A 13,172-nucleotide genomic window follows, 5' to 3' on the forward strand; every position below is an offset into this window, starting at 1 on the left:
AGAAAAATACCTTCATGAACACTACCCAAGTCAAGAAATAGAACATTGCTAGCACCTTCTCCCAATATAATGTCTTCTCGTCTCTTTAAAGGTAATAGCCATTTTGACTAATCAGGCAGTCAGTACATTTTAACTACCTAAGTCTGTGTTTCTAAATACTGAGTTTATTAACACCTATTTGTGAACATTATATAAATGAAATCATGCAATATGAATTACTTTGAATCTTTTTTCATTTTAACATTTATAGTTAAGATTTATATATATTGTTGCATGTAGCCGTGGTTCATTATTTTTTGGTCTTGTATCATATTTAGAATATCCTATTTATTCATTCTATTGTTGAGCTTTTACAATGCTTCTGATTTTAGGCCATTATGAAGAATGCTGCTATGAACTTTCTTACACATGTCTCCTGGTGTTCATGCATGCACCTGTCTAGCTCAGAGGTTCTTGAAGTTTTTTAGTTCTCAGGACCTCTTTACATTCTTAAAAATTACTAAAGGGAAGCTCAGTGGTTGAGCATCACCTTTGGCTCATGGTGTGATCCCAGAGTCCTGGGATCAAGTCCTGAATGGGGCTTCCTGCAGGGAGACTGCTTCTCCTTCTATTTCTCTGCTTCTCTGTCTTTCATGAATAAATAAAATCTTAAAAAAAAAATTCTAAAAGATTACTCTAAAAAAAAACTAAATTGCTTTTTTTATATGGGTTATTTAACAGATTTATCATGTAAGAAATTAAAAATAATAAATGTTACAAATATTTGTTCATTTTAAAACTAAAATAATTTTAACAAAAAAATGTACTTCTGAGGAAGAACTAAACTTCTAAAATGAAAAATATTTAGTGGGAAGAATTACACTGTTTTACATTTTTACAAATCTTTAAATGTCTGGTTTAATAGAAAACAGTTTCAATGTGTTTCTGCATTTTATTAAAATATGCTGTTTCGATTGAAGTATATGAAGAAATCCAGTGTCACTAGTCAGTTGGAAAAAAAAGGTATATTTTTAGTGGTCTTTGCAGGTAAATGTGGCTATTCTTTGACATGACACCAATATTCCAATGTACATTTGTGAGAGAACAAATGAAGAAAGCAAATAACATCTTCCTCTTATTATGAAAACAGTCTGGGACACCTGGGTGGCTCAGTGGTTAAGTGTCCACCTTTGGCTCAGGGCATGATCCCAGGATCTGGGATCGAGTCCTATGTCGGGCTCTTTGCATGCAGCCTGCTTCACCCTCTGCCTGTGGCTCTGCCTCTGTCTCTCATGAATAAATAAATAAAATCTTAAAAAAAATTATTAAAAAACAAAACAAAACAGTCTGACCTCATAGATGTGCCCTGGAAATCACCAGGGCTCTTCAAACTATACTTTAAGGACCACTGCTCTAGGAAAATGATTGCTGGATTATATGTAGTATGTGTATGTTTAATTTTTTGGTAGATAGTACCAAGAGTATTATTTTATTTAAGATTTTATTTATTCATTTGAGAGAGAAAGAGAGAATGAGCAGCTGGAGAGGCAAAGGAGAAGCAGACTTCCCAGTGATCTGGGAGCCCGGATGTGGGGCTTGATCCCAGGACCCTGATATCATAACCTGAGCTAAAGGCAGACACTTAACCATCTGATCCACCCAGGGACCCCCAAGAATACTATTTTAATGTAGTATTAACCTATACTAACTTCTCTCTATCTCTTACTAATGGAGATGGGCATGTTTTCATTTTTTATTGGCAATGAATTCTCATTTTGTGAAAATTTGTCCCTATTTTTCAGAGACAACAGAATTCAGGAAAACAAAACTGATTAAGAATTTTAACTATAGGAGAATTTCATTTTGGATAGGCCCTTTACTACATTTTTGTTTGAATACATGGTTTATCTTTATTGCAATAAAGAATAATAACATATTACATTATTATAGTATCTCCATTATCTTCCCCACTTGATAAACTAAAAACCATAAGAATATATGTAGAAAATGAAAAATATATAGAAAAATAAATATGTAGATAAAAATAAATATATATAGATAATAAATCAAAAGAAAAATCAGTAAATGTGGAAAGAAGTAGTTAGAATTCTAGCTAGTTTTACTTAAAAAATTTTAGGTTTTAGATCACATAAACAAAAGATATCTCCAATGCTCTTCCTCAGCACTAAAAATAAATCATTAGAGGGATGAGTAGTGCTGCTTTTGATGCAACACCAGTGAGATGATGTCAGGGTTTTACAAACATAATAATTAAATTACTGACTCATGTCAGAATGCCAGAAACAAGACTACTGAAACATTGTCAAGTTATAAATTTTAATGCTGAAGAAATCACCTTACTATACTTAGAAGATGCTTAATATAGTACATGTACTAATCCTGAGACATTTTTTGATAACTTCTAATTTAGTAGATATGAGGTAAAGTGATTTGTGTAGAAGGAAAAGAGAGTATTAAAATTTCTCTCTACTTTGAAACAACCTGAATTGTTAGATTACTAGAAAAGTAATATACAAATTAACATTATCAATGGAAAATTAGGATATAAAAAAAGTAATGTTGAAGAATTGTTTAATTTTAGTTACCATTTCTCCTAATCATCACAAATATAATGTCCTTTCCTAATACATTTCTATTGGCCTATATACTAGGAAGTTATTCAAACTGTTCCAAAGTTTTGCAGAAGTTTCTTGGAGGCCATGGTTATGATGGGAGGAGACACTTGGTCACTCCAATACATATTTCAAACAGAGCATCCCTATTTTAATCTGTCATATATTGACATTCATCATGAATTCACTTTAAGGGATCCACCGCATTATTTTAAAATAAAAAGTTTACTTTCATTGACTAGGAAGAATTCTGCCTTCTCATTGGTATAATTATATAACAATACAGCTGACCACATTTCAAAAGAAAATTTAGAACACTTCCGTCTGGGCTTTACATCAGTCATACTGATATTTTATCCTCCATAATAAGTGATGTTATCCCAACTTGTCCAGAAGTCATTTATCAGCAACTTCATCTTTCTGTAGTACAGACAGATAAAACAAGGACAAACAATAAAAAACTGAAAAAGGTAAAAGAGATTGTTTTAACCGATGAGGACCACAGTTCTTCTGCCTTTCCTTGATTAACACTCTGAAACCAGAGAGGGCCTTCAAATAACATAACAAATACTCGGCTGATAACAAAGAATTTCTTCTGACCCTACTCCTCTGTCCTCCTGTTTCCGTGAGCTATCACTATTCCTGGGAGGACAACGGTAATGTGTACTGCACATTTCTGGGCAAAGTAGTTAGGAAGCAGGAATGCCTTTTCTATCTTCTACTCTCCTTCCTGCCTGCAGGATATCAATAACCCAGGAAGCCTTGGTTTCTTGAATGATTGGGTGGTCCAGTGACACTCCACTTCTCTTAACTGCACTTTATAGTCATGGGGGTGAGAAATAAATTTCTAATTGTGTTAAGCCACTAAGGTATTGAGATTAATCTAATTATAGCAGTTAGCATTATCTTAACATAAAAAATTTTAGTCTTTCCCTTAGTAATTACTTTTACCTATTTACGGAACCATAGCTCTCTATTTTTGATTAACAGATTGAATTAATGAGAATCATTCAACCTCTAGCTAATGATATCACACATCTTGAAGATGAACTGTAGTATTACATGTAATAAGACCAAATGATAAGCTCCTAGAATGCTTATGTTTAGAAAAATTGACTTTTTAAGGAAAATAAGACTATAGAATAAGGAAATATGACTATGCATATGTAATATATACATGTATAGATACACTACATCTACATATATAGGATATGCTTAAAATAGTAAAAATCTATAGAATAGCTGTGGGATAAATTGGGGCTCTTTCACTTTTCTGTTTGCAAGAGATGTTAAGGGAATGGAGGATCAATTTTTTAGTGGTTAAGTATATGACAAAAGAGAAGAACCAAACTTAATACATTCTGCTTCTCACATCCAATATTGACCTATCATGCTTAGAGTAGGTTAATATGAGTGACAATATTCCCTTTTTAAAAAAAGCCTTTAGATGCAAATTAATGAAGTAATATTAATTATTACCAAGAAGAATGTAAGGCTGGCAAATGAGCACAAGAAAAGATGTTTAACACCATTTGCATCAAGGAAATGTACATTAAAAGCACAATGAGATACAACTGCATACCTACTAAGTTGGCTAAAATAAAAACTACTAATAATATCAAGTATGTGGATATGGAACAACTGGGATTCTCACACTGCTAGCAGGAATGAAGAATGATACAGACACTCTGGAAAATGGTTTGGCAATTAAGTTAAATATACACTTATAACCTAATACCTGCAATTGCAGTTGTGGGTATTTACTTTAGAGAAATGAAAACTTCTGTTGAAACAAAAAGCTGTACACATATGTTTAGAGCAGCTTTAGTAGTGAGAGCCAAAAGATGGGAACAATCCAAATGCCTCTCAATAGGTGAATGGATAAAACAAACAGGTCTATCTACACAATGGAGGAGAATTGAACCAACTATTAATTTAAAAACAAACCAACTATTGATTCAAACAATTTGGATTAATCTTAAAGGCATTATGGTCAGTGAAGACATTATGCTTACTCAAAGACTTCATGCTCTAAAGGGTTTTACATACACTATGATTCCATTTATTTGGAAATCTCAAAAAGATAAAATCATAGCAATAAAAAGTAGAGCAGTGGTTTCCAGGAGATGTCCCGATGTGGGACTCGATCCTGGGACTCTGGGATCATGCCCTGAGCCAAAGGTGGACGCTCAACTGCTGAGCCACCCAGGTGTCCCGAAAGGGGATATTTTAAAAAGGAATGATGAAAACTGTTCCATATCCTGATTGTGGTGGTGATTACATAAATCTAGACACACGTTAAAATTTGTAACTTTACATAAAAGGAAAATAAGTCGGGGATCCCTGGGTGGCTCAGCAGTTTGGCACCTGCCTTTGGCCCAGGGCGCGATCCTGGAGTCCCGGGATTGAGTCCTGTGTCGGGCTCCCGGCATGGAGCCTGCTTATTCCTCTGCCTGTGTCTCTGCCTCTATGTATATCATAAATAAATTTAAAAAAATATTTAAAAAGGAAAATAAGTCAATTTTACTGTGTAATAATTAAAAAAATAGTAATATGGCAAAGAGTAGAGATTGTAGTAATATTTTTTTGAGAAAATGCTAAGAAAAGCACAAACCTTAAGGTAAATCATAAGGATAAGGTAACCTCTTTAATAAGAGGAAAGATTCCTAAATTCTACATATGCTTTGGGAATGAAGGATCATCCAATGTGTTGTATTATCAGTGAGCATAGTATATTATAAATTAAATAAAAAATCCATTAGAAGGATAAAATACGGAGGTAAAAAAATTCATATAGTTAATTTCTGTAACTAAAAAATTAAAAGACTTCCCAAGGAATGCGTTACATAGCAGGCTAATGCACATTAACCCCTGGCAGTTTTGTACCCCAGAGTTTTGCTGTTAGGTTTTCACAGAAATTCCAAGCATTTTTTAAAACAAGAATATGAAGAAAAATGCAGTTTGTCAATAGTTAAGTCCAGTGTGAAATATTAGGTCTTTTTAGTGATATCTCTTCATACTGATCTCCAAAAGGGGGCTTTGTATATAGTGGAAAGCACACTGGACAGGGAGTTCACATCATACCACTTCAGGCCTACTTTTAAACAGTTCATGTGTACTAGCCTTTTCTCCCCCAAACAATGGAGGCTGTAACATCAAGAAAGAACTTGCCACTTTCTATCTCAGTGATCTGCCTAAAAGACTCAATGAATAATTTTTGCTAATGACCTTGAAATGCTACAATAATACAAACAGCTGTCCAAACACCGTATATATAGCATCTCAACCATTCCTTACTCATTAAGAAACAATAACCTAATACTTAGTGGAGAGAGAATTATGGTCTTTATGAAAGGGTGAAAGTAGGGGACATCCATAATTCCAAGCAAAGAATAGTCACTTAAAGACATACACAAAGTGAAACAAATGGTGAGTATTTAAATGACTTGGAAATGTATGGAAAGGCTTTCTAAGCAAGACATCAAAGAAAAAAAAACAACAACAGAAAACAACTAAGAATTCTGATTATATAAAGAATATTTATATTCCAGGCAGCAAGATATATAAAATTTAAAAAGTTCCATTGATAAATTACTGTAACAAATGACATCAGGCTAAGAACATTAATATAGAAAAAAGCTTATAAATTAATATGACCTAGAGATCTACTGTACAACATTGTGCTTATAGTTAACAATTCTGTATTATACACTTAAAAATTTGTTAAGAGAGTAGATCTCATATTATGAGTTTTACTACAACAAAAACATGTAACAAAAAGATGGGAAAACATAACGGTAATTTTAGAGAGATATAATAATCAGAGATAGAACTGTACAATTTAAAATAGTAATATGAAAAAATAACATTGTTACCAAATGTTCACTACATGAACTCCATTTTTCAAGTAGATGTTTACTCAGTATCCATTTGTTAGAATAGGAGCTTAAGACAAATATATTCCCTGGATCTCAGAGATGAATCTAATAGGAACATAAGTAAGTATCAACTATAACATTTAATAACTGGTTTGACTAAGAATACATACAGGTGCTGAGGGGCAAGAAGGACTCTGTGTTAGCTAGAAAGGAGTGATAATGGTTAGGGAAAACTTTCTAGGGAAGCAAAAGTGTATATTAAAAATTAAGAAAGATGTAAGATTTAATCTGGCAACAAAGGGAAAATGTAGGTTGAAGGAATAGAAATTTCAAAAAAAGCTTCACCAATAAACTCAAAAGGCTAGTACAGTTAAGTGCACACTGAGGCTAGATCAGCAGAAACCAAACCACAGAGGGCCTTCCTTGTAGGAGAGTGACTATACATCCAGCTTTATACGTAAGTCTTGGAATAATTAAGAGTAACTCCTTTCACTTTCAGAAGAACACTTGTTTGGACAATAACAAGGTCACCTCACTATGACAAAAAAAAATATGGATGTTATCCTAAGAGTGCTAAATAATGTGCAGATAATATCATGTTCATATTTGAACAGAAGAGTTGACATGATCAAGTGTTTCAAAAATACCCACTTGTAACAGCAAAGAGAAGTGCTTCTATCTGTTCTTTAAGATGTTTTAAAGTAATATTTGGTACTTCAAAATAGATATATAAAGTGTAATAATAAAATTAACTTTTGAACAGACAACCAAATTTAAGAACTAGTGTGATACCAATAACTTTGTATCTACCTATGATCTCTTCCCCTATTCCTTAGGACTGACAAACTTCTACTAAATTTCATATATATATAATGTCCTGGCTCTTAAAAAAAAGTTTTATTATATATACATATCACTGGACAATATACTGTTTAATTTTTATATTTTTGGGCTTTTCAAAAAATGGTGTAACACTGATATTGTCCTTTGAGGAAACAGATGTACTTCACCCTATCCATGCCTCTGAAGGATCTAGGAAGATTAAAAAAAATACAAATTTTCATGTTCCACTCCTGAAGATTTAGTCAACAGGAATAATTCAACAACCTTTTTAAACAATTAATTTTAAATCATTATATCCAACTTTGCTAGAGAGCTGAAAAATAATAAAGATGATATCAATTGGTGGTTCTTAGTTCTGAAATTTCTACCACGTGATAAACGTCTTTTGTTCTTGTGTTTTGGTCTGGGGTTTTCTAAACCTCAAAATATACATTGGTCAGGCTTTGAAATATCCTTTAATAAGTATGAGACATACCTACTCTTATTTGTACCCTTTTGCATTTGAAAAAAATCAAAGTATAATTTATATATAAAGAAAAATCTGTTTTCAACACACAGTTCTGCAGTTTGACAAATGTGTAGCCAGGTAACCAACAAAACAATTAAGAAATAGAATATTTTCACCATCCCTCCAATTCTCCTTTGCTCTTCTGTAGTGAGGCCCTTGCCCCATTCTGGATACCTGTTTTCTGACATATAGTTTTGCTTTTTCCCAAATGTATAATAAAATTGTACAGCATGTAGCTTTGTGTATCTGGTTTGACTCCATATAATGTTACTGGGGATCATCCATGTTGTTACATGTAACTGTAGCACCTTCCATTTTATTGCTGAGAATTATTCTATTTTTTTAATTTTTATTTATTTATGAGAGAGAGAGAGAGAGAGAGAGAGAGAGAGAGAGAGAGAGAGGCAGGCAGAGACACAGGCAGAGGGAGAAGCAGGCTCCATGCACTGGGAGCCCGATGTGGGATTCGATCCGGGGTCTCCAGGATCGCGCCCTGGGCCAAAGGCAGGCGCCAAACCGCTGCGCCACCCAGGGATCCCGCTGAGAATTATTCTATTGTATGGATGATAATACAGTTGTGTGTGTGTGTGTGTGTTTTTTTTTTAAAGATTTTATTTATTTATTCATGAAAGACACAGAGAGAGAGGCAGAGACATGGGCAGAGGGAGAGGCAGGCTTCATGCAGGGAGCCCAATGTGGGACTTGATCCTGGAACTCCAGGATCATGCCCTGAGCCAAAAGTAGACGCTCAACCGTGGAGCCACCCAGGCGTCCGTACAATTTGTTTTTATACTTTCACTAGTTGATGAACATCTGAGTTGTTTGCAGCTTTGGGCAATTTTGAATACAGCTGCTATGCACATTCTGGTATAAGTTTTGTTTTTGTTTTAAAACATTTACTTACTTATTTATTTATTATTTATTTTTATGAGCGATAGAGAGCATGAGCAGGGGGAGGGGCAGAGGAAGAGGTAGAGAATCTCAAGCAGGCTTCCATACCAAGTGCAAAGCCAAACTTGGGGCTTGATCTCATGATCCTGAGATCATGACCTGAGCTGAAATCAAGAGTCTGAAGCTTAACTAATGGAGCCACCTAGGCACCCCTCTCATATAGGTCTTTATGTGAACCTAAATTTTCATTTTTCTTGGATAAATACTCAGGAAAGGGGCTGCTGGATCAGATAAGTGTCTATTTAACATCCAAAGAAACTGCCAAACTGCTTTCTGAAGTGACTGTATCATTTTGCATTTCCACCAACAATGTATGAGTTCCACAGCTCTCTAAATGATTTGTAGTATTATCTCATCATGCTTTTCACATTCATTTCACTAATGGCTAATGGATAATTTGCTTTTCATGTGTTTGTCATCTATCTTCTTTACTGAAGTATCTGTTGCTTTTCTTACCACTGAATTTTGAAAGATCTTTATCTTTTTGAGTACAAGTCTGTTACCAGATATGTGATTTATAATTATTTCCCAGTCTTTATGATTATCTTTTCAATTCTCTTAATACTGTCTTTCAAGGGCAGAAGTACTTAATTTTGCTGAATGTGTACTTTCAAAATTTTTCAATGATGGATCATGATTCTTATGTATTTAAGAAATCTTTAACTTAAAGGTCACAAAATGTTTAACTCTTGCGTGTTCTTTTAGATGTTTTATACTTGCAGGTTTTGCACTTAGGCTTATAATCTAAATGGTCTACTTTGAGTTATTTTGTATATGTGTGAAGTGTGAAATTGAGGGTTTTTTTCATATGTATACTCAACTATTTCAAAACCATTTGTAAAAAGATTCTTTTTCCCAAAGAACTCCCCAGCATCTTTGTCAAAAATCAACTGACCAGATATATATGAGTGTATTTCTTTCTGGATTCTCGATACTGCTCCTTTGCATATGTCTATCCTTTCTTTAGTACCACACTATTAAAGCTACAGTTCGGTCTTGAAATCAGGTATTGTAAACATTCTAACTTTGTTATTCTTTTTCAAAATTCTTTTGGTTATTTCTTTTGCTCTTCCTTCCACATAAACTTTATGAATCAAGCTGTCAGTTTCTGACAAGAAATCCTGCAGAGATTTTAAATGAAAGTATGTTAATCTAAGACCAGTTTGGGGAAAACTGACATCTTAACAATATTGAGTCTTCTAATTCATGAATATGATATATCTTCATTGATTAAGATCTTCAATTTCTTTCATTAGTTTTCTATAGCTTTTTGCATACAGATCTTGCACATATTTTGTTAGATTTATACCTAACTATTTCATGTTTTTTGGTGCTATTGTAAATGGCACGTTTTTAAAATCTCAATTTCCAGTTATTAAACAAGTGATTTTTAAATTTAAAAAGCAATAATTGTATACAGTATAGTATCCAACAGCTGTTCTATTCAAATTAAGCGTCTTGGTCACTAGAGATCTCATCTTCCAATGACAAAGTCACTGTTGAACAGTTCCTTATGTATCATTCCAGAATAATCTGTCAACTAATATCCATTGATGGAGATTTTATCACTTCTTTAAATTTATATATCATTCTGCTCCTTGCCTTTTCATTAAATTCCTTCTTACACAGAATATTTAACATCAATAATAATAACTTTATTTTTAAATTTATAGTTATAAAGCATTGCACAGAATCAAAACTTATAGTACCAAAGTGAACAGGTTCTCTGATCGACACTTTATTTTAAGTTTTAAATTATAAATAATGTCACAATGAACATCTTTGTACCTACTTCTTTTTACACATGCCCAAGTATACATCTGTAGTCTAAATTCCTAATTTATAAATGTCAGTTAAGGATATGTTTACTTTTAATTTTGACAGATTGACAAATATCCTTCTAAAGTGATTAACACAATTTATTCTTACAATGGTATTTAAGAGTATGTTAGTATTTAAAAACAAAAAACCCAACAACTCTGTTAGGTTTTCAGATACATACATATAGTTTAAAATTACTGGAACAGAAGCTACATTAGAAAGAGGCTGAAACTAAGAAAAAGGAGATAACCTAGTACTATGATTCACAAGAGAAAATATGAAGTTTAAACTATGGAAATGATAAGCTAAGGTTAAGGAAATGATAGAAGGGCAAAAGAAATACTGAGGAGGTAGAATTTGAAAAAAATATAAGTCTCTTGAGATTAAGGACTGCTTTAATATACTGTTATATCCTCAGGATCTGACACTTAAACACATTTTTGGTCAATTATGAATGGGTAGGTGGTAGTCTAGATGTGTGTGTGTGTGTGTGCGGTGGCAAATTTTTGATACACCATCCCAAGAAGAGTCAGACGTGGATAACGGAAATAATTTCTAAGCTCAACCAAGGAAATAAATATTTAGTCTTCTAAGGAAAGTAGGAAATTATCAACATGCTTCTAAAGAAAATATGACTGCATTATTTATGTAAGTCATAATCTATCCAAGAGTAATAATGTGACTGAAGTTAAACTTAACCCCTGTATTATGTTCAGTTTCAAGAAATGTGTCAATTGTCAGTTCACGATGACAGATTCAGTACCAGCATTTAATCTCTTCCAATTCCCACTGAAAAAATACAAAAGATGTTTAGAAAAAATGCAAAAAAAGAAGAGTTTGACGTGGGGCAAAAGGGATGGGATATTGTAAAGAATGGTACCAAATTAGCAGCAAACAATGTAAAGAGACAACAAACAGAATTTAAAAGCTTGGTTTGAGTGGGTATGCAATAGCTATCTGACATTAGGCAAATTATTTATTATCTGTGTTTCAGTTTCATCATCAATAAAAAAAATGAGTGATGATACATATTCCAAAGGGTTGTCATAAGCTTAAACAAATGGATACATGTAAAGACTTAAAGTATTACGTGGTATATAATGAGTACAAAACAAGTTTTCTGTTATTGATGCCTTGAGAGGCCCAAAGTTAGTGATATATGATTACATTTCCTTCTTAATGGGTTTACTCATACGGTTTTGTTATATAGCAAGTATTTACCAAAACAATTTACAAATATTGTTTATTGGTTTTTAATTTTTAGAATCAATTCAGATAACTGATTCTAAAAATGTAATATATAGACAAACTATATATTAAAGCAGAAGTTTAATATTTTATTTCTTCTTAGATATTACCTAACACAAGATATAAACTTTTAAGTGTATCAACAGGAAATAGCATAAAATCACAAAACAGAATAAGGAGAATTTTTTTGTTGCTTTTTTTTTACAAAAAAATGTATGAAGAAATATTATAATAAGTTCTGAAATGTGGGTTACCAGTTAATAATCACTGAGTTATGGAACTGTAGTAACTTTTAATACCTATCATAGGTTAAAAATTCATTAGCATATGGGAGAGCACAAGCAGATGCCAGATAGCATATTATTCCAGAAAGAAAGGAAATGCTCACAAAAATACTGAAAAGCACACAGGAGAAGTTTGAAAGGAATTCCCTTTGGCTTATTCTACAATAATTTGAGGACCAAAATAAATAACAAAAGGACTAAATTTTAACCAATTAGACAAAATAGGAATAAAGTGGCAATCCATAAGTCCATATGAATTTTAAAAAAATGAACGAATAAATGGGGAAGGGCATTATAGCAGAGGGCCAACAAATGACATAAATATATGACAGAATATCACCATTTAATTTACCATTTTGTGACCATGACAGAAATAAATGACTCAGGCAGGAATCAAAAATAGATGCTAACATTATATCAAAGTTTTGTAAGAAATAGGAATATTTACATAGTCTTGAGGAATCTTTCCACATGTAACAAGAAAATGAAAACCAAAGGACAGACTTGATAGACTCTACCTTACTAAAGTGATCAAAGTTAATGTCACCATAACGAACAAATTGGTATCAAGTGCCTCCTGATATGATACATTGAAGACAAATATCATTTGTTATAGCATTACCATCAAAAATTCCTTATATGGATGAATCTAAACATGTACATTAGACAGATCTAAGTTAAATACATTCTATAAAATAACTGGCCTGTATTCTTCAAAATGTCATCAAAGAAAAGCACAAAAAGTATTCCAGATTAAAAGAGACAACAAAGAAAAAGACATAACAACTAAATGTAATGTGTTACTTTCCTTGAATTCTGGGCTAAGGAAAAACTGCTATGAACAATGTTATTAATATGTTTTACATAGGCATATTTATATAAAATAAAAACATATACACATATAAAGTGTGCAAGTAGGCAGTTGTGGAAAACTATTATGACAGTGTATGAAGCAGATGAAAGGGTAAGAGTTCATTTTCTACAATAGCTTTTCTATAATTTGACTTTAAAAAATTATTAGAAGGGG

The 13,172-nt window shown here is 32.7% G+C and overlaps 1 protein-coding gene across 1 annotated transcript in view; it reads right to left on the bottom strand.

The window, feature by feature from the left end:
- The window catches only part of STAG1 (stromal antigen 1), a 397,763-nt gene that overhangs the window by 56,195 nt on the left and 328,396 nt on the right, over window positions 1-13,172 (bottom strand). The window lies entirely within an intron of this gene.

The sequence above is a fragment of the Nyctereutes procyonoides genome, unplaced genomic scaffold (genome assembly GCF_905146905.1).
Source record: "Nyctereutes procyonoides isolate TBG_1078 unplaced genomic scaffold, NYPRO_anot_genome, whole genome shotgun sequence".
Lineage (NCBI taxonomy): Eukaryota > Metazoa > Chordata > Mammalia > Carnivora > Canidae > Nyctereutes > Nyctereutes procyonoides.